The following is a 20,370-nucleotide window of genomic DNA, read 5'->3' on the forward strand; positions in this document are numbered from 1 at the left end:
CCCAACTTTCTTGTGTTCCTCTGGCCAATCCCATCAATGCACGCCTCAGTGTTCATCTTGGGATACAACTCAATGCTCTTCTTGACATCTCCCTTGACCTTCTTCATCTCAAAGACCTGACATCGAGGGATATGATTCTGACTTGGCTCCTCGTTCTTCTTCAGACTATCCAGAACTTTCTGTAGAGTAGTTTTATGATATATCATCTGATCCATGTCCTCCACCTCCTTGTAGAAGGTCTTCTGAAAGTCTATCTTTTACAAGATTTATTAAGAGGCTTTGCCTATCAGTATGGAGTCAGAAACAGAGCCCTGGGCAAAACTAATGGAGGCTCTAGACTACAAAGAGTGGCTTAAAGATTGTGTAAAACTACCTGTACACAACTTAATGAAAGCTTTGTACAAAATCTGAGCAGCACCACTCTCAGTCCCAGTGGCCCATGTAAGTTAACAACAATTTAGCAATCAATATGGAGAGCGTGAAAAATCTCTCACCATATACAACCCACTACAAAGAGGTTTATACCATGCAATATGGGAATGCAAATCAAACTTAGAAATTTATAGGGAACAGACCTCAGCACTGAGGAACTAAAGATTCTATAAGACCCCCCCAGGCTGACAACTTGTATGGGAACAAGCCCTATAATGTAAAATGAGTCTGCCCCGTATCATGTCTGTGTCTTTTTAATGAAAGTTATAAGTGAAAAATCACCATCCCAAAATTAGTAAAACTATATATACATGGTATCCCCTCTTTGAATATCAGCTTATCTGCATTGCAAGGAAAGGCCGTTCTTGCCCGACCGAGCTCTGTTTCGCTGTCTTCCTCAGGAGCCGAACCCCCTTAAATTGATGTCCACAAAAATCATGGCCGATTCAAAACGATGGTAAAAACCTATTTCAAAAGCATTGAAGGTGAGCTCCCAAAGGACTTTACTCCCTCCTTCAAAGAGGGGATACCATGTATATATGGTTTTACTAGTTTTGGGATGGTGATTTTTCACTTATAACTTTCATTAAAAAGGCAGACATTATGATGTAAGGAGGCGGACTCATTTTACATTATAGGGCTTGTTCCCATATGAGTCATCAGCCCGGGGGATCTTATAGAATCTTTAGTTCCCCAGTACTGAAGTGTGTTCCCTATAAATTTCTAAGTTTGATTTGCATTCCCATATTGCATGGTATAAACCTCTTTGTAGCGGGTTGTATATGGTGAGAGTTTTTTCACACTCTCCATATTGATTGCCAAATTGTTGTTGATTTTTCTAAAAGTTATTGGCAATCTTAGGTTTTTTTTGTTTTTTGCCCATGTAAGTTAGACATCTTATACAGGATTCAGTCTTGTCCTGGCTTTGACTGACCACAGCTGCAGCACCAATAATTAGTAGTGGAGTTAGCACTTAAAAAGGCAAACAGTTCTAGAATTTATGCCAGCACTTCTCCGAGAAGAGAAGGCAGGACTCTAGATAAATTTAGCCGTAGGATATTCCAGAGCAGTATGTTGACTAATAGAATCCTCAACTACAACTAGAATTTTATTTTATTTTATTTTAGTATTTATATACCACTTACATTCAGGTACTCAGGCATAGTCCCTATCTGTCCTGGTAGGCTCATACTCTAGCTAATGTACCTGGGGCAATGGGGGATTAAGTTACTTGCCCAGGGTCACAAGGAGCAGAGTGGGATTTGAACCCACAACCTCAGGGTGCTGAGGCTATGACTCTTAACCACTGCACCACACACCTGAAGTCTCTTATACAAAATATGTTCTTTTATGAATATTATATACCTTCAAATCATATAAACTCTTGCCAGCATCTCGCCAATATCCTTTTACAGACCAAGAAATATATGGTACAGTCCATCTTTGACACTTGACATGCATAGGCAGGTCTGGCTTTGAATTTCTAACCTAGATGCCAACGTACAGGACCGTCTCTCAACTATTCCCTGTATGTGAGATGATCTTTTCGGACATTGTATAAATAGCAGGAAGCAACTCAGAAAATTAAAAAGCATGAAGATTGTATGACTACTTTATCATCTCCTAAGTCATGCCAACCTCAGCTGTCCAGGAAATATTCCAACACTTCCAGACACTCCTCCTATTATCCCAAACATAGATATAATCAGCCTGCCATGTCCAAAGACATCCAGGACAAGAGTACTCAGAAGACTCAATCACAATTGCAGCACAAACTGCAAGTCTCTTTGACTCCATCTTACAAGGCCTAACCAGTATTTCACAACCTCTTTCTCACACTTTACCCATAGGAGGTTGGATCTCCTACTATTACCATTGCTGGTCCATAATGTCAGACCACTGGGTCCTTCAGCTATTGAGACAGGGATATGCCCTTCATTTACAAAAGAGACCATCCTGTTTCAACTCCCATCAAAACACCCGCCTTCACCAGGAGCTGTCAGTCCTCATCCAGATCAGTGCTATAGTACACATACCCCTGCAGGAGAGGGGCCAAGGGCTCTACTCACAAAGTATTTCCTCATACTGAAAAAGACGGGCTATTGGTCCAATTTTAGACTGAACTCTCAACAAATACTTGGTGAAGGAGAAATTTTGAATGGTCTCTCTGGGAGCCCTGTTACCACTATTGGAAAAAGATGACTGCTTTGCTCTCTGGACTTCAAAGAAACCTACACACATTCCTATCCTCCCAGCCCACAGAAAATATCTTCTTTTACAAGTGGGAACATTCCACTTCCATTACAAGATGCTTCCATTTGGTCTAGCATCAGCACCCAGAGTGTTCACAAAATGTTTAGTAATACTGGCTGAAACACTCCAAGCCTGTGGCTTTCATGTGTTCCTTTATCTGGATAGCTGGTTATCAAGGCCCTGACACATCAAACAGCTTGTCTAGCCATGGATTCAACTGTACATTTTCTCAAACTTCTCTGTTTTGCAGTTAGTTATGAGAAATCTTACAACCCACTCAAACTCTATAATTCATTGGAGTACTTCTAGACATGGCTCAGGCTTGTACCTTTCTACCAATTCATAGGCTACACACTCTGATGCACATCTGTCAAAAACATTTCCAGTCTTCAGTGCATCGCTGCACATCAAATGATGCACATGCTAGGCCGTATAGCAGCTACAATACATGTAACTCTGTCCGTCTACATCTCAGCCTCAGTGGATTCTCTCAACGCAATTGTCTCAGTCCACCAGAATGCTGTCCCAACACATACAAGTAACCTCAGACCTTCATCATTCTCTCCAGTGGTGAATGTTACCAGCCAATCTCTCCAGAGGCTTCTTCTTCCATACTCCACCACATGAAAAACTATTAATGGTGGATGCTCCAATGCTAGGACAGGGAGCCCACCTTGACGGTGTCTATGCTCAAGGCAGCTGGAGTCCTCATGAGAAAACTCCCATCAATCTCCTCAAGCTTCAAGTTATCTGAAATGCTCTCCGCACATTCCAGGATCACCTTCTTAAGTAGTACTTATTTGAATGAACAACCAGGTAGCTATGTACTATGTGAACAAGCGAGAAGGCACAGGATCTCATTCTCTTTGCCAAGAAGCAATTCAGATTTGGTCCTGAGCTATCCCTCGCAACAGTTTCATGAAAGCAATCTACCTAGCAGGAAAACAGACTATCCTAACTGACAAGTTGAGCGAACTCTCAACTATACGACTGGTAATGCAACACCACCATTTTGCATCAGATCTTTGTGAATTGGGGGACCTCAGAAGTGGATCTCTTTGCTTCTCCCCACAATCACAAACTTCCAGTCTTCTGATCCAGACTCTACACACTCAATTGTCTTGAATCAGATGCTTTCCTTCTTAACTGGAGGGACATTTTTCTCTATGCTTTCACTCCAATATCTCTACTTGGGAAGACTTTACTCAAACTTCACCAAGAAAAGGCCACCATGATTCTCATAGCACCTTGGTGGCCTCGACAACCATGATTCCCTCTCCTCCTACAATTCACTGTATAGGAACCTATCACAATTCAAGTCTTCCCAAAACTGCTCACACAAAACGAGGGCTCTCTTCTCCATCCAAATTTATGTTCATTAGCTCTAAGTATAGTGTGTCTCTACAAGCCAATAGATACGTTTACACTATCTGCATCAGTGTCAGTCGTCATAGAGGCATCTAGGAAATCCTCTACTCTGCGCTACTATTGTTTCACAAATCTGTTATAATCTCAACTCCCTGCATCCAACCACTTGTCCACTACCAGAAGTTCTGGACTATCTTCTGAACCTCTCTAACTGTGGTCGCAAAACTACTTCAGTCGGAGTTCATCTCAGTGCTGTAAGTGCTTTCCATACACTTCTGGATAAAAAGCCATTATCAGTACATCCTCTGGTTTCTATATTCATAAAAGGCCTTTTCCATACTAAACCACTAATCTCAAACCTCCTTCAGTTGCTTGGGATCTCAATGTTATATTTTCCACTCTAATGAAGCCTCCTTTTGAACCACTTGTATCTTCAGCACTCAGCTATCTCACTTGGAAAGTAATATTTCTAATATCTTTCACGTGATCAGTGTGGTAAGCTTTAGTAAGGAAAGATTGATGTCTGCATAATATTTGTTGTTATGCCTTTATTTTTATTTTCCATGACTCTATAGAACTTTTAATTGTTGTATGATGATTTTATTATGTATTTTACATTGTGCCCTGCTTTGTGAAAGGCGGATTATAAATAAAACAAACAACTGCACACTGTCAGTGAATGGCAAGCATTGGTATCCGTTCTACCATGACGGGGTGTTTCTTCACACTCATCCCAACTTCCTCACAAAAGATGTGTTGGAATTTCATCTCAACCAGTCTATAGTTCTTCCTGTCTTCTTTCCATGACCACACTCTCACCTTGGTAAAACTGCACTTTACACATTGGACTGTAAATGTTCTTTTGCTTATCACTTAGATCAGACCAAGCCTTACAGAACTTCTTCTCAGCTGTTCTCTCATTTGATCCCATCAGATTTGGAGCTTCTGTCACCAAGAGAACCATCTCCAAATGGCTGGTGGACTGTATCTCCTTTTGCTGTGCTCGGGCTGGACGGATACTTGAACGGCACATAAAGTTTGAGCAATGGCAACAGCAATAACTCATCTACGTTCCACTCTCATTGAGGACATCTGTAAAGCAGCCACCTTGTCCTTAATTCACACATTCACATCCCACTATTGTATGAAGAATCATTCCAGATAGGGTAGTTGGTTCAGCCAAGCAGTTCTACAAAATTTATTTTCTACTTAGATGCCAACTTCCCTCCAACCCATTTGGTTTCGCCAGGCTTATGGATTACCCTTAGCGCCATGATCCTGGCAACTGGGGGACTCATGTAAGACTATGTTGCCTGTGTGTATAAAGCATAGTTGCTCACCTGTAGCAGGTGTTATCTGAGGACAGCAGGCAGATACTTTCACAACTGTCCCACCTCCCTTAGCTGGTTTCTTAGCTTTATTACTGAATTTGTAGTCCTGTGAGCTGACTTCGGGTGGGAAGGCACTAGCGATCTTCAAAAGACTTAGTGACAGTACTTTTTGACTGTCCTTACCGGGCTCTGTGGATGACATCACCCACATGTGAAAATATCTACCTGCTGTCCTCAGCTAACACCTGCTAAAGGTGATCATGCTATTTCAGAACTACTCAGGACAAATGTGGATTCTTTGAATCAGCTGAACTACAAACTTATATTTACTTACTGCAGCATTATCACAATTGATCTCAAATCAGATGTAACTTTCCCTATTTACCCTTTCTTACCCCACTTATGATTTTATAAACCTCTTCTCCCAAGCTGAATGCCCTAATCTATTAGCATTTCTTTATAGGAAAGCTGTTCTATTCCCTTTATCATTTTGATGCTCTTCTCTTTACGTTTTAGAGTTCTGCTGTATATTTTGAGATGGGGCAACCAGAACTACACCATACTTAAGGTGCAGTTTCACCAGAGATTGAAACAAATACATTTCTTCAATTGACAAATGGGAGCTATGGCAGCACACTTACTGATGACATCCTCCTGACAGTTCTATACTGGTGCCATCCCCTAGCTCAGGGAACCTTTTTGCTTCTAGATCCCTCAGCAGGAGCTTCTCATCATCTTCATAACTGCTCCCACCCCAATTTTTTTTATTTTATTTTCTCTGCAGTCTGTATAAATGCCTCTGCAGTCACAGTACAAATTTTGGGAAAAAGAAATAGAACTTTACTATAGATCTTGATAATGTTGGTGACTTGATTTGTGAGCATATAATATTTCTCCTCGGGGTAAGTAAAAAAAACAAAACCAACCCCACCTTTGGAAGGCACTTCACATAAGCAGCAGAAACTGGCTCATCTGTAAGAAATCAAGCTTCCACTCCAGCTCCTCCATGGCCGAGGTGCAATGCTAGTGAATACTTCACAGGAAGAAAACTCAAGAGTGAGACACACACTAAATCCAACAGCTGCCCTGAAGGCTGTTGAAAAAGAAAACCCACTCTTCTCACTGCCTAAATTGCATGACTCAGTCTCTAAGTCACATGAAAACTGTCCCCCCTCCCCATCTAAGCCCTCTGTTTTTTTGGCAAGACTTCTCTCCTTGAAATTCCTGAATTGTATCTCCTCGTAATATCTGCTCCTCCACAGCATTATGTGGACAATCAGAATACAGCTATTCTAATATGACAGATGTTTCTTAAGGTGAGCTCAGTTTTGCTTATGTGCTCTTTGAGTGAGCAAGGGTATAATCCTCATGCCACTTCTACCTCACACAGCATTGATTTTCAGGAGGGGAATGTTCAATTAATTCCCCACAGTACAAAAGGATATTTCCTCCTCATCGGATTTTGTTACAACAATTACCGACCCAGATGTTTGTATGGTGAGATTAGATTGTAAGCTTTGTCAAGCAGGGACTGCCTCTTTACATGTTTTGTGTACAGTAGTGGTATAGAAATAAGTAATAGTATGATAAGGACCCCACAGATATTTTTTTGCTCCTGTCAGCTTATGCAGAGAGAAGCAATCCCTTAACAGAAATCAAAAATAGGTATGTAAGTTATTACATGTGAAAGGTGAGCATATTCAGTGATCTGTGAACCTATGGAATGCATAATATGAAACTGCTGATGTGGGCGGCTATTCATAATAAGTTCTCTTTGCTATCATTTATTCTCTCTTTAAAATACATGGAGACCATGAAATTCAGTGTTTTTTCTGCTTAGACTTAGCATCCTTTATACATAGGTAAGTGTCCAAAACTTATTCTTGAGAGTAAGACTCAAATAATAAATCTACCAAACAAAATGTTAGCTTTAGACCAGCCCAGTATTGAGGACTGTCTGACAGAGTACAAGGTTTTGGTATTTCTATCAGAGACAAGGAACTTCATGGGCCCAGGGAAGAGTCATCTGCTTTTTCCAAACTGACGGCATCTCACTCTTTGTTGGACATGGAAAACTTGTTAGAAAAGATGCCCAGTGTCCCTGAGAGATGTTCCAGCTGCAGCTCTGCTTCTACCCAAAATCCTAGTAGCCAGACAAAACACGAGGGTTTTTGATGTTTGTTTTTTTTTTTGGGGGGGGGAGGAGAGCTAGAAAGAAAGCCCCTGCATTACCTTTCCCGTGAGGTTCAGCTTCTTTCCCGTGCTGCCTGCTGACCCTTTTGCATCCTGTTTCCAGAGCCCCCTCCCCCAAGATGCCTGTCTTGTCTACCCACAGGAATTTTTTTGCTGGAAGCAGATAGAACTTCTCCGAGATGGAAGGCATCCTTTGTTGGATTAGTGTTTGTCCCTAAAGAAGGAAATCTAGAAAATAGGGTATTCTGTTGGACAGCCCCCAATGACTGGTTTAAGCAGATAAGTGACCTTGCTGACTAACATTTTGTTTGGAAGATTTGTTTGCTAGTTATTGGGTCTTAATCTTAAGAATAAGTTTTGAACATTTACCTATATACAGGTAAACATGCTGAATGTCATCGTACTGTATACTAGAACTGCCTGATTCACCATCCAAATCAATTTGCCGATTCACTCTGGCTGAATCAATTTGTTTTTTCAAATTGTCTTTCGGTTTCTCCTCATTCCCTCCCCCGCACTCCTACCTTCCCCGCCAACAGTGCGTTGCCTTACATGCAAGCACTGCCAGCTGCTTGTCTGTTCAAAAACCAATGCCTTAATCCACAACAGAATATTGCCTCCTATTCCTTGACTCTTTAACCTTCCTAGGAGTCTCTCATGAGGAACTTTGTCAAAAGCTTTCTGAAAGTCTAGATACACTATAGGCTCCTTTTACTAACCCCTGCGCTAGCCGAAAAACTACCGCCTGCTCAAGAGGCGGTAGCAGCTAGCGCGGGCTATTACGTGCGTTAAACCGCTAATGCAGCTTCATAAAAGGAACCCTAATGTCTATCATCTCTCCTTTATCCACAGCACATTGGTGAGGCAAGACTTCCCTTGGCTGAACTGCAACCCATTTTTATCACACTTCTCTGCACCTTTTCTAAGACATAGTGACAAATTGCACACATTTGAAGTACAGTTGCACCATGGAGTGATGTAAAGGCTTTATAAACTTGTTGCAATTTATCCTCTGAGCAAACTCCATTTACCACAATCCTTTGTCTCCTAAACCAACTTTTAATCCAGTTTATTTATCAATAGCCTATGTGGCACCATGTTGAAAGCTTTGCTAGTCTAAGGCCTAGATTCACTAAACTTACCAATCTGGATTGTTGTTGGGCGATTCTTGGCCGCGTGACCGATTCACAACAGATTCTAAAACCTTACTCTTCAAAAAAACACGTTAAACCATCCAGCACAAAAATCCTAACCCAACATCCAACACTCTATAAACCCTTAGTACTCTCTAATTTTCTAGTTACCAAACATTTTCTAAAACCCATAATTCTCCCTTAAAATTATATCTCATCGTTTATTCTATTACTTCAAGTTGAAATGTAATTCTTGTTTTAGTTTGGATGTAAACCGCCTTGAACCGCAAGGTAATGGCGGAATAGAAATCACTAATGTAATGTAATGTAATTCTACATGCAAATAATCTGATTGGTCCATGTTGAAGAAGCATTTTAAAGAAGTTAAGCAAAATTGAATACTAAGTAAAAAAAATTCTTTAAGAAAAGATACAAGACCATTTCTGAGAAAGCTTTGTTTTCAAGTCTGTACTGCAAAGCAAAATACAACTTAGGGGACTATTGTTCTGAGCTCTGGGTAACAATTGTCCACTTCTGTGGTTGATTCAAGCCTCCTTGTCAATGGAGAATAATCTACTACTCCCTTTTAAGCAGGTACAATGACTTAAAAATTGGCCATGGAAAGCTGTGCAAAAGGTTAAATCCCAACGTCGGGTCACTCCTGGAGTGCTGCAAAAGCAACGTCCACAGCCCTGTTTCAATCCTGGGAAAATCTGTTTAGTTGGAAATAAAAAGCTCATAGTGCCAGAATGCCAACTGATGGAGCTGAAAAAAATTGTGCGCTTTTGGAATATTTTCTTATGAAATACAGCCACGTCCATGTCCTTGAACTGGCATCACCACGTACAGAATATCTCCAGATTATTTTTCTTTGCAAAGTTGTTGCAGAAACATCTTTAAAAAAAAAAGATTTTTTAGTCAGCCTGCACCTGCCACAAAAAAGTTTATAAATCTATATATATTAGATCAGTTGTTCCCCAACTTCAAGAAAAGGCCCATCTATGACATTTCGATTCACCAAGAGAGCTCACTAAGCCATACTACTTTCTTCAGGTGGTGGAACCAGTGCACCTCTGAGATTCAAGGGGCAGATCACAACCACTATGCTGTAGGCTGAACTGTAACTAAAAGAGCCCAATAACCAGTTTTTCCTTAAAAGATAGAGGAACTACAGAAAGAGGTTTGGAGCAAATACGGAATCTGGAAGGACTACATCTCCCATAACTGGAGCGGAGAGTAGCCTAATGGTTAAAGCAGCAGGCTGAGAACTGGGAAAGCTAAAGTTCAAATCACATAACCTGCAGGAAACTATCCCCTGTCATTCTTTTGTGTCTCTCTCAACCTCAGTCCTTCTTACACCAGCATCCTTCAATGCAAGGCTTGAGGGTCAATGGCTGTGCCCATTCATACTCTGATTCTTCCCTCTCTCCTTAAAGAATGACACGGGGACGGGAACAAAATATGTCCCTGTGTCATGTTCTATGTTTCAGGTATAAACGTAGATTGTAAGCCCTCCAGGGGCAGGGAAATTCCTGGATGTAATTTGCCTTGAAGTTGCAAACAAAATTCAAGTCAATGGGGTAAGTCTAGTGAGACTAAGGTGATGGTAGAGCTGGAATATATGCAGGTGAGCTCATTAAGACCAACAGTTCCAAGAGAAAAGGAAAGATTTTCCTTGGAAGTGACAGCTGTGCCTGAAGCCCAAGGAGAAAGTTATTTGCCCCTAACCTCAGAAAGGACTTTGAACATAACCAGAGTAGGAAAGCATGCAGACTGAAGAGCAGAGAACTTTTCATTTGTGATGTTCAGATCTGTGAAGTTTATTTTTCGCTGCTCATGTTATGAGACTCACCCTCAAATTGCAAGTATTTTAAAACAGTTTTTGGAGTTTTATAAAGCTTTGTATTCTTCTGAGTCTTATTCAAATAATGAAAATGAAGGTTTAGAATTTTTGAATTTAATTAAGGGACCAAAATTTCCTGATCATATAAGAGAAAGTCTTGAGGCACCTATATCAATGAAAGAATTACAAACAGCGTTAAAGTCCCTTAGAGTTGGATCCGCTCCAGGTGGTGATGGTTTCACTGTAGAGTTTTACAAGTCATTCCAAATTACCCTATTACCTCATCTTTTAAATTTATATCAGGCTCAACCAACTAAAGGTTGTGTATCAGGTACTATGGCAGAATCGTTAACTATTGTTTTACCAAAGCCAAATAAAAATCCAATATTGGTTTCAAATTACAGGCTTATTTCTTTGATAAATGTGAATGGAAAACTTTTGGCTAAGTTATTGGCTTTACGCTTGGCTAAGGCTCTCCCTTACATCATTGGTATGCATCAAAAGGGGTTTGTTGCTCAAAGGCATTCTTCTAATAACACTAGATTGGCTTTTCATATGTTGAATTTAACAAAAGCCATGGATGATCTGGCTTTCTCTGTTTCTTTGGATGCAGAGAAGGCCTTTGATCGTGTGGAATGGACCTTTATGTATCAAGCTATGGATTGGTTTGGTATTGGTTCTAGATCTATACAAATGATTCAAACCTTGTATAGCTCCTCCTTTGCCAGATTATATATTAATAATACTTTTTCAGAACGCTTTCGTCTGGAGAGGGAAGTTAGACAGGGATGTCCATTATCTCCTCTGCTGTTTGATATTGTTTTGGAACCCTTGTTATTGGCTATTCAACAGGCAGAGGAGATTCAGGGTATTCTTTATGCAGGTCGGGAATACAAAGTCTCTGCTTATGCAGATGATATTTTGCTTCATTTGAGGAATCCTGAAACAACATTCCACATTTATTTAATATGATTGATAGATTTGGGAAATTTTCAGGATATAAGATAAACTGAAGTAAATCAGAGGTTCTTCCTTTAAACATTTATTGTTCCAAAGGATTATTTAATAAATTCCCTTTCCTATGGAAGGAAGAGGGCATAAAATATTTAGGTATTTGGATTCAGAAAACGTTGGAAGAAACGATAAAAGTAAATGAAAAATCCTTATTGCTGAAGGTCACTGAAATGTGTGAGCAATGGAACCCATTACATTTGTCATGGTGGGGGAGAGTTCAAACAGTAAAAATTATGAATTTGCCTATGGTTTGTTATCAAATGGGTATGATACCAGTTTATTTTCAGGGGTCCTTTTATAAGAAACTAAATAGTATTCTTACAAAATTTATTTGGCTGGGGAAAAATGCAAGAATTGCTTTAGTATCTTTGCAAAAACCAATTGCGGAGGGTGGGGTAAATTTTCCTAACTTTTATAGGTATCATCAGGCCTATATAATGCGCCAGGGAATGTATTGGATCCTCCCCAAGCTCATGGAACATCATCCAGATTGGCTATATCTAGAATGGAAAATTGTCTCCTAGATATGCTAAAGATAACAATAATAATATTGGATACATGGAAAACAATTAAATTTATTGATAAATTAACAGATATTCCTATAATAAAATCTATTTTTCAGTCCTAATGGTTAAACTCCAAGATACAAGTGGGCAGTGATGGGATCTCCTGGAAGAATTGGATGCAGGCAGGTATTCGAACATTGGATGATGTTATTTCTAATGGAAAACTGCTTGATTTTATACAACTACAACAATCATTTGGCATTTTGAGGTCTCAACAATATAGGTGGTTGCAGTTGTAGCAGGCCATTCGGAGTGGGTTCCCTGAATGGAAAAATTTAAAAAATTATTACAGCTTGCAGATCCTTTGCTACCAGGCAGATTTAGTAGGACATCAGACTGCCCAGTGGTATAAATTAATTTCTAAATTTTTGAATAAAAAGGCAAAAAATAGTCTTAGAGACATTTGGAGCATCAAGATAAAACAGTATATTTCTGTATCTCGTTGGCCACGAATTTGTTCTTGGAGGTTGAAGTGTACAAGGTCAGCATCTATGAGACAAACTTGGTTATCTTTATTGCTTAGGATTTTTTGGACCCTCAGTTCGTTTACAAAAGTTAGATAATTCCAGGTCTAATCGATGTTGGCATTGTCATAATGATATAGGGACTTTGGATCATCTGTTATATTATTGTCCTTTGATACTTAATTTCTGGAAATCAATTTGGAGACAAATTAATCTTATTCTTGATTCAGCAATTCCCCTAACGTATGAAGCCATAATCTGGGGTACGCTTTTACATGTCAAGCCTTCTTTGGATAAATATAAAAGTCAACTTTTTATGATAATGACGGGAATAGCTATTCAATTGATTACACATAATTGGAAGAGATATGACAGACTAAATTACACGTTTTGGTGGACAAATGTTTGTACCACGTATAAATATGAAAAAATGAATGCAGAGTGTTTGGGGTTTAGCAGTACATTTAATAGAGTGTGGAGTCCATTGACTATATTTGTAACATCATAATAATTGTAATGTATTTATTTATTTATTTTTTGAGGTTGGTAGAATTCCTTACACATCTAGGAGAGGGAGGGGGAGGGAAAGATATTTTGTTTATTAAAATACTTAATTATAATATTATAATTACATAAAGCACAGTTACTTACCGTAACAGGTGTTATCCAGGGACAGCAGGCAGATATTCTTGACTGATGGGTGACAGCACCGACGGAGCCCCGGTACGGACACTTTTAGAGTGATTGCACTCTAAGAACTTGGAAAGTTCTAGAGGCCGCACCGCGCATGCGCGAGTGCCTTCCCGCCCGACACAGGCGCGCGGTCCCCAGTTATGATAAGCCAGCTAAGAAGCCAACCCGGGGAGGTGGGAGGGACGCAAGAATATCTGCCTGCTGTCCCTGGATAACACCTGTTACGGTAAGTAACTGTGCTTTATCCCAGGACAAGCAGGCAGCATATTCTTGACTGATGGGTGACCTCCAAGCTAACAAAAAGAGGGATGGAGGGAAGGTTGGCCATTATGAAAACAAATTTTGCAAAACAGATTGGCCGAAGTGACCATCCCGTCTGGAAAATGTATCCAGACAATAATGTGATGTAAAAGTGTGAACTGAGGACCAAGTGGCAGCCTTGCAGATTTCCTCAATAGGCGTAGAACGGAGGAAAGCTACAGATGCTGCCATAGCTCTAACTCTATGGGCCGTGACGGAACCTCCCAGTGTCAGTCCGGACTGAGCAGAGCAGAAAGAAATGCACGCTGCTAACCAATTTGACAGCGTACGCTTAGAAACAGGATGACCCAATTTATTAGGATCAAAGGACAAAAAAAGTTGTGGCGATGATCTGTGGGGCTTAGTACGATCCAAATAGTAAGCTAAAGCTCGCTTACAATCCAAAGTATGCAAAGCCTGTTCCCCAGAATGAGAATGAGGTTTCGGAAAGAAGACAGGCAGAACAATGGATTGGTTGAGATGGAATTCAGAGACAACCTTAGGGAGAAACTTTGGATGTGTACGCAGAACCACCTTGTCATGATGAAAGACCGTAAAAGGTGGATCTGCAACTAGTGCATGTAGCTCACTGACCCTCCTGGCAGAGGTAAGAGCGATAAGGAAAAGTACCTTCCAAGTGAGAAACTTGAAAGTGGCTGTCGCCAAAGGTTCAAACAGGGGCTTCATCAAAGCGGAGAGAACCACATTGAGATCCCAGATAACAGGAGGTGCTTTAAGGGGTGGTTTAACATTGAAAAGACCTCGCATGAATCTGGAGACCAGGGGATGAGCTGTAAGGAGTTTCCCATGGACTGGCTCATGAAACGCAGCAATAGCACTGAGATGGACTCTGATGGAGGTAGATTTGAGGCCAGAGTCAGACAGAGAAAGCAGATAATCCAACAAGGTCTCCATTGGAAGAGACGTAGGATCATGATGATGAAGAAGACACCAGGAAGAAAATCTTGTCCACTTCTGATGGTAACATTGCAGAGTGGCTGGTTTCCTGGAGGCATCTAGAATGGAACGAACGGGCTGAGACAAAAGAGTATCATAAGAAGTCAGCCCGAGAGATACCAAGCTGTCAGGTGCAGAGAATGGAGGTTGGGATGTAGAAGGGTCTCCTGATGCTGTGTAAGTAGAGAAGGAAACAGTGGAAGAAGAAAAGGTTCCCTGGAACTGAGATGAAGTAGAAGGGAGAACCAATGTTGCCTGGGCCACCTCGGAGCAATCAGAATCATGGTGGCTCGTTCCCTCTTGAGTTTGAACAAGGTTCTCAACATGAGAGGTAGAGGAGGGAAAGCGTACAGGAACAGATTGGACCAGTCGAGGAGAAATGCATCCGCTGCCAGACGGTGAGGAGAGTAGAGTCTGGAGCAGAATAGGGGCAGCTGGTGATTGTGAGGAGCTGCAAAGAGGTCTATCTGAGGAGTGCCCCATTGAGCGAAGATGGACTGTAGAGTGAAAGGATTGAGCGTCCACTCGTGAGGCTGGAGAATTCTGCTGAGCTTGTCCGCTAAGTACAGGGAGAGTCCCCCTGGACTGGAAAACAGCTAACGTCGTTCCTCTGCACAAAAAGGGTTGCAGAGCGGAGGCTGCAAATTACAGACCAGTGAGTCTCACATCAATAGTGTGTAAACTCATGGAAACACTACTTAAATGTAAATTAGACACGATTTTGGATGAGGGGAATCTAAGGGATCCTAGTCAACATGGATTCACTAAGGGTAGGTCATGCCAATCCAATCTTATCAGCTTCTTTGATTGGGTAACAGGAAAGCTGGACTCGGGAGAGTCTCTGGACATAGTGTACTTAGACTTCAGTAAAGCTTTCGACAGCGTCCCACACCGTAGACTATTAAACAAGATGAAATCAATGGGGTTAGGTGAGACACTAATTGCATGGGTCAAAGATTGGCTGAGTGGAAGACGTCAGAGGGTGGTGGTCAACGGCACCCTCTCTGAGACATCGGAGGTGACCAGCGGAGTGCCACAGGGCTCGGTCCTGGGTCCACTCCTTTTTAACAAATTCATAAGAGACTTGACCCAAGGGCTTCAGGGTAAAGTAACTCTATTCGCTGATGACGCCAAACTATGTAATATAGTAAGTGAAAGCAATCTGCAGGATAGTATGACGCAGGATCTGCTTATGTTGGAAAACTGGTCCTCGACATGGCAGCTGGGCTTCAACGCTAAGAAATGTAAGGTTATGCATCTCGGTAGCAGAAATCCATGCAAACCTTACACCTTAAATGGAGAAACACTAGCTAGGACTTCAGAAGAAAGAGACTTGGGAATAATCATCAGTGCAGACATGAAGGCCGCCAAACAAGTAGAGAAGGCCTCATCCAAAGCAAGGCAACTTATGGGATGTATCAATAGAAGCTTCGTTAGCCGCAAATCTGAAGTCATAATGCCACTGTACAGAACCATGGTGAGACCTCATCTGGAATACTGTGTGCAATTCTGGAGGCCACATTACCGTAAAGACGTGCTTAGAGTTGAGTCGGTTCAGCGGATGGCCACTAGGATGATCGCGGGGCTCAAGGGTCTCTCGTACGAAGAAAGACTAAACAAATTGCAGCTCTACACTCTAGAGGAGCGCAGGGAGAGGGGGGATATGATTGAGACATTTAAATACATCACGGGACGTGTCGAGGTGGAAGAAGACATCTTCTTTCTCAGGGGACCCTCGGTCACAAGGGGACATCCATTCAAACTCAGAGGAGGGAAATTCGATAGTGACATAAGGAAGTATTTCTTCACAGAAAGGGTTGTAGATCACTGGAACAAGCTTCCAGAGCAGGTGATCAAGGCCACCAGCGTTATTGACTTTAAGAATAAATGGGATGCCCTAGTAGGATCCTTACGAGGGTCGAGTTAAGGAACTAGGTCATTAGTACTCAGACTTAATGGGGTGGGTCAGTAGAGTGGGCAGACTTGATGGGCTATAGCCCTTTTCTGCCGTCATCTTTCTATGTTTCTATGTTTCTATAAGGAATTCTGTTCTCCCTGAATGTAGATAGCTTTCAGGAATAGATGGTGATTTATGGCCCAAGTCCAGATTTTCTGGGCTTCCTGGCACAAGAGGCGAGAGCCCGTTCCACCCTGCTTGTTGATGTAGTACATCGCAACTTGATTGTCTGTGCACAGCAGGAGAACTTGAGGGACGAGAAGATGTTGGAAGGCCTTGAGGGCATAAAACATTGCTCCGAGTTCCAGGAAATTGATGTGATGCTTCTTTTCCTGGGCTGTCCAAAGGCCTTGAGTTTGGAACTCGTTCAAATGAGCTCCCCAGGCATAAGGGGAGGCGTCGGTGGTGATGACTAGTTGATGAGGAGGTAGATGGAGCAGAAGACCTCTGGAGAGATTTGAGGATATCAACCACCATTGTAGAGACTGACGAAGAGATGATGTCACAGATATGTGACGTGAGCAAGGATCCGTCGCTTGGGACCACTGGGTAGCAAGGGTCCATTGAGGAGTGCGCAGGTGAAGACGTGCGAAAGGTGTTACATGAACTGTGGAAGCCATGTGACCTAAGAGTATCATCATCTGTTTGGCAGATATGGAACTCTGAAGAAGTACCTGCTGACAAAGAAATTGGATAGTCTGAAGACGGTTGGTCGGTAGAAATGCTCTCATGAGGACTGTGTCTAGCACTGCTCCAATGAATTGAAGTCTCTGAGTGGGGATGAGATGAGATTTGGGAAGATTGATTTCGAACCCCAGAAGTTGTAGAAACTGGATGGTTTGGTTGGTGGCCAGGAGAACTGTCTGAGATGACTCGGCTTTGATTAACCAATCGTCCAAGTAAGGAAAGACTTGAAGGTGGTGAGAGCGTAGAAAGGCAGCTACCACAATCAGACATTTGGTGAACACTCTTGGAGAGGAGGCAAGGCTGAAGGGCAGTACCTTGTATTGGTAATGACAGCGGTTGATCATGAAGCGGAGGTACTGTCTGGAGGTCAGATTGACCGGTATGTGAGTGTATGCCTCTTTGAGATCGAGGGAGCATAGCCATTCGTTTTGATTGAGAAGAGGGTAAAGCGTGGCTAAAGATAGCATCTTGAATTTCTCTTTGACCAAGCATTTGTTGAGATCGCGAAGATCTAGAATTGGTCTGAGGTCTCCTGTTTTTTTGGGGACCAGAAAGTAACGGGAGTAGAATCCCTGCCCCTTTTGATCTGGAGGAACTTCCTCTATGGCGTTCAGAATGAGGAGGGATTGAACCTCCTGAAGAAGGAGGGAAGACTGAGGAGAGTTCAAAGCAGACTCTTTTGGTAGATTTGGGACCGGGAGGTTCTGAAAGTTGAGAGAGTAGCCGTGGTGGATGATGTTGAGGACCCATTGGTCCGAAGTGATAACTTCCCACCGGCTGAGGAAAAAAGAAAGACGACCTCCTATAGGTTGAGGTTGCAGGGAAGATGGTTGGACGCTGGCTATGCCCTGGAGAAGTAAGTCAAAAGGGCTGCGTGGATTTCTGTTGAGGAGGCGGCTTGGCAGGCTGTTGCTGTTGTGGTCTAGGTGTCTGCCGTTGCTGCTGACGCTGTCTTCTAGGTTGTTGTGGAGCTGACTGCAGAGGACGAGCCACATAACGGCGTTGGTAAGCCGATTGTTGTCTAAAAGGCCGTGCCGGTGGAGGTTTCTTTTTTGTCTTGAGGAGAGTATCCCAACGTGTTTCATGAGCGGAGAGCTTTTGGGTAGTTGAGTCCATAGACTCTCCAAACAGCTCATCCCCTAAGCACGGAGCATTAGCTAACCGGTCTTGATGGTTGACATCAAGCTCGGATACCCTCAGCCAGGCAAGGCGGCGCATGGCCACAGACATAGCTGTTGCTCGAGAGGTAAGTTCAAAAGTATCGTAAATAGATCTTACCATAAACTTTCTCAGCTGGAAAAGTGACGAAGAACATTGGTGAAAAGCCAGTCGTTTTCGCTCAGGAAGGTACTGCTCAAAGGAAGCCATGGTGGTAAGGAGATGCTTTAAATAGAATGAAAAATGAAAAGCATAGTTGCCAGATCTATTGGCGAGCATTGCATTCTGGTAAAGACGCTTACCAAATTTATCCATGGCTTTACCCTCTCTGCCAGGAGGGACAGAAGCATAAACACTAGCTCCTGAAGACTTTTTAAGTGTAGATTCCACAAGAAGGGACTCATGTGGAAGCTGGGGTTTGTTGAACCCTGGGATAGGGATGACCTTGTATAGAGAGTCCAATTTGCGGGGAGCTCCCGGGATAGTAAGAGGAGTCTCTAGATTTTTGTAAAATGTTTCCCTCAGGATGTCATGAAGAGGGAGTTTCAAAAATTCCTTTGGAGGCTGGTCAAAGTCAAGGGCATCAAGAAAGGCTTTAGACTTTTTAGACTCAGCCTCCAAAGGAATGGAAAGAGACTCACACATGTCTTTTAAAAAGGAAGTAAAAGACAAAGAGTCATGCTTGGAGGATGGGTCAGGAACAACAGGATCATCCTCATCTGAAGAACATTCACCCTCTGATAGAAAAGGTTCTTCAGAATCACCCCACAGATCAGGGTCCCTAATATTGGAACTACGGTCCCGAGACTCAGGGGTGGATGGTTCCAAGTGTCGGGACTTGCGCAGTGACTTACCCGACCTCATTGATGTGGTACCGGGAGAAGTCACCGGTCGTATCGGTGCCGAAGTTTGTACCGACTGGTGGTGGGATGTCAGCTCCGGTGCGAGAAGTGGCATCGACACCGATGAGGCCGAGTGCACCGGTACCGAAACAGTAGATGCAGACAATATAGGCTGTTCCACTGTCGGTACCGGTGGCTCAGTACGGACCGGCACCGGGAGATTCAGAGCCAAGATAGCTGGAAGGAGTTGTTGTAATTGCTCCTTAAGCTGTACTTGGAGGATGGCCGCTATGCGATCATCTAATGAAGGCACCGGTACCGCCTTTTTCTTTTGCGGTACCTGTGGTGCCGCTCTACACCCCGGAGATGAGGAGCCCGATGTCGAGGGACTCACCTCAATAGGGGCGGAGCGCTTCCGCTGGCGCCTCACGGTCGGCAGGACTGGACTCGCTGCAATCGAGACCGGAGGACGCTCCAGCGGGGAAGGCTTCTTAGCCGGCTTACCTGGGTGTTGCGACGCTGGCGCGGTGTCACGCGGTGTCGATGATGTAGGTGCCGACTGTACCGGAGCCGATACCGGTGTCGATGTCGCGGGATCGGACATCTCGGTACCGAAAAGTAATAGTTGTTGAATTTCACGATTTTTTAAAGTACGTTTTTTCAATGTGGCACAGCGGGTGCAGGTGGACGCCTGATGCTCCGGACCCAGGCACTGTAGGCACCAGTTGTGCGGGTCCGTAAGGGAGATAGGCCGTGCACACCGCTGGCACTTCTTGAACCCTGGCTGAGGGGGAATGAAAGGAAAAACGGCTTCCACCAAATCGAAGGCCGAGGCCACGATGGTGGCAGAAGGCCCCACCGGGGAAAAACCAAATAATGAAGAAAAAATACAATTTTTTTTTTTTTTTTACAAAAATAAAAGAAAAGAAAAGAGGCAATAAAGCCAAGGGGGTTTTCGCGAGCGGGAAGGCGTGAAGAAAAATTTTTCAACGGCCGTTGAAAAACGTGTCTTCTTAGCTCCGCGGAAACTAAGAAACTGGGGACCGCGCGCCTGTGTCGGGCGGGAAGGCACTCGTGCATGCGCGGTGCGGCCTCTAGAACTTTCCAAGTTCTTAGAGTGCAATCACTCTAAAAGTGTCCGTACCGGGCTCCGTCGGTGCCGTCACCCATCAGTCAAGA

General features: G+C 42.8%; 1 protein-coding gene across 2 annotated transcripts in view; it reads right to left on the reverse strand.

Moving 5' to 3' along the window:
• Positions 1 to 8,981: 8,981 nt before the first annotated feature.
• MRPL37 (mitochondrial ribosomal protein L37) overlaps positions 8,982 to 20,370 on the reverse strand; it is a 38,585-nt gene continuing 27,196 nt past the window's right edge. The window contains exon 8 of one of the 2 annotated variants that reach the window (XM_033916269.1): positions 8,982 to 9,604. The gene's annotated coding sequence lies outside the window, so the exon portion shown is untranslated. Of the gene's footprint in view, positions 9,605 to 12,333; positions 12,395 to 20,370 lie in introns of those variants that run through there. The other variant, XM_033916270.1, reaches the window with a different exon arrangement.

Source organism: Geotrypetes seraphini, chromosome 12, assembly GCF_902459505.1.
Source record: "Geotrypetes seraphini chromosome 12, aGeoSer1.1, whole genome shotgun sequence".
Taxonomy (NCBI): Eukaryota; Metazoa; Chordata; class Amphibia; order Gymnophiona; family Dermophiidae; genus Geotrypetes; species Geotrypetes seraphini.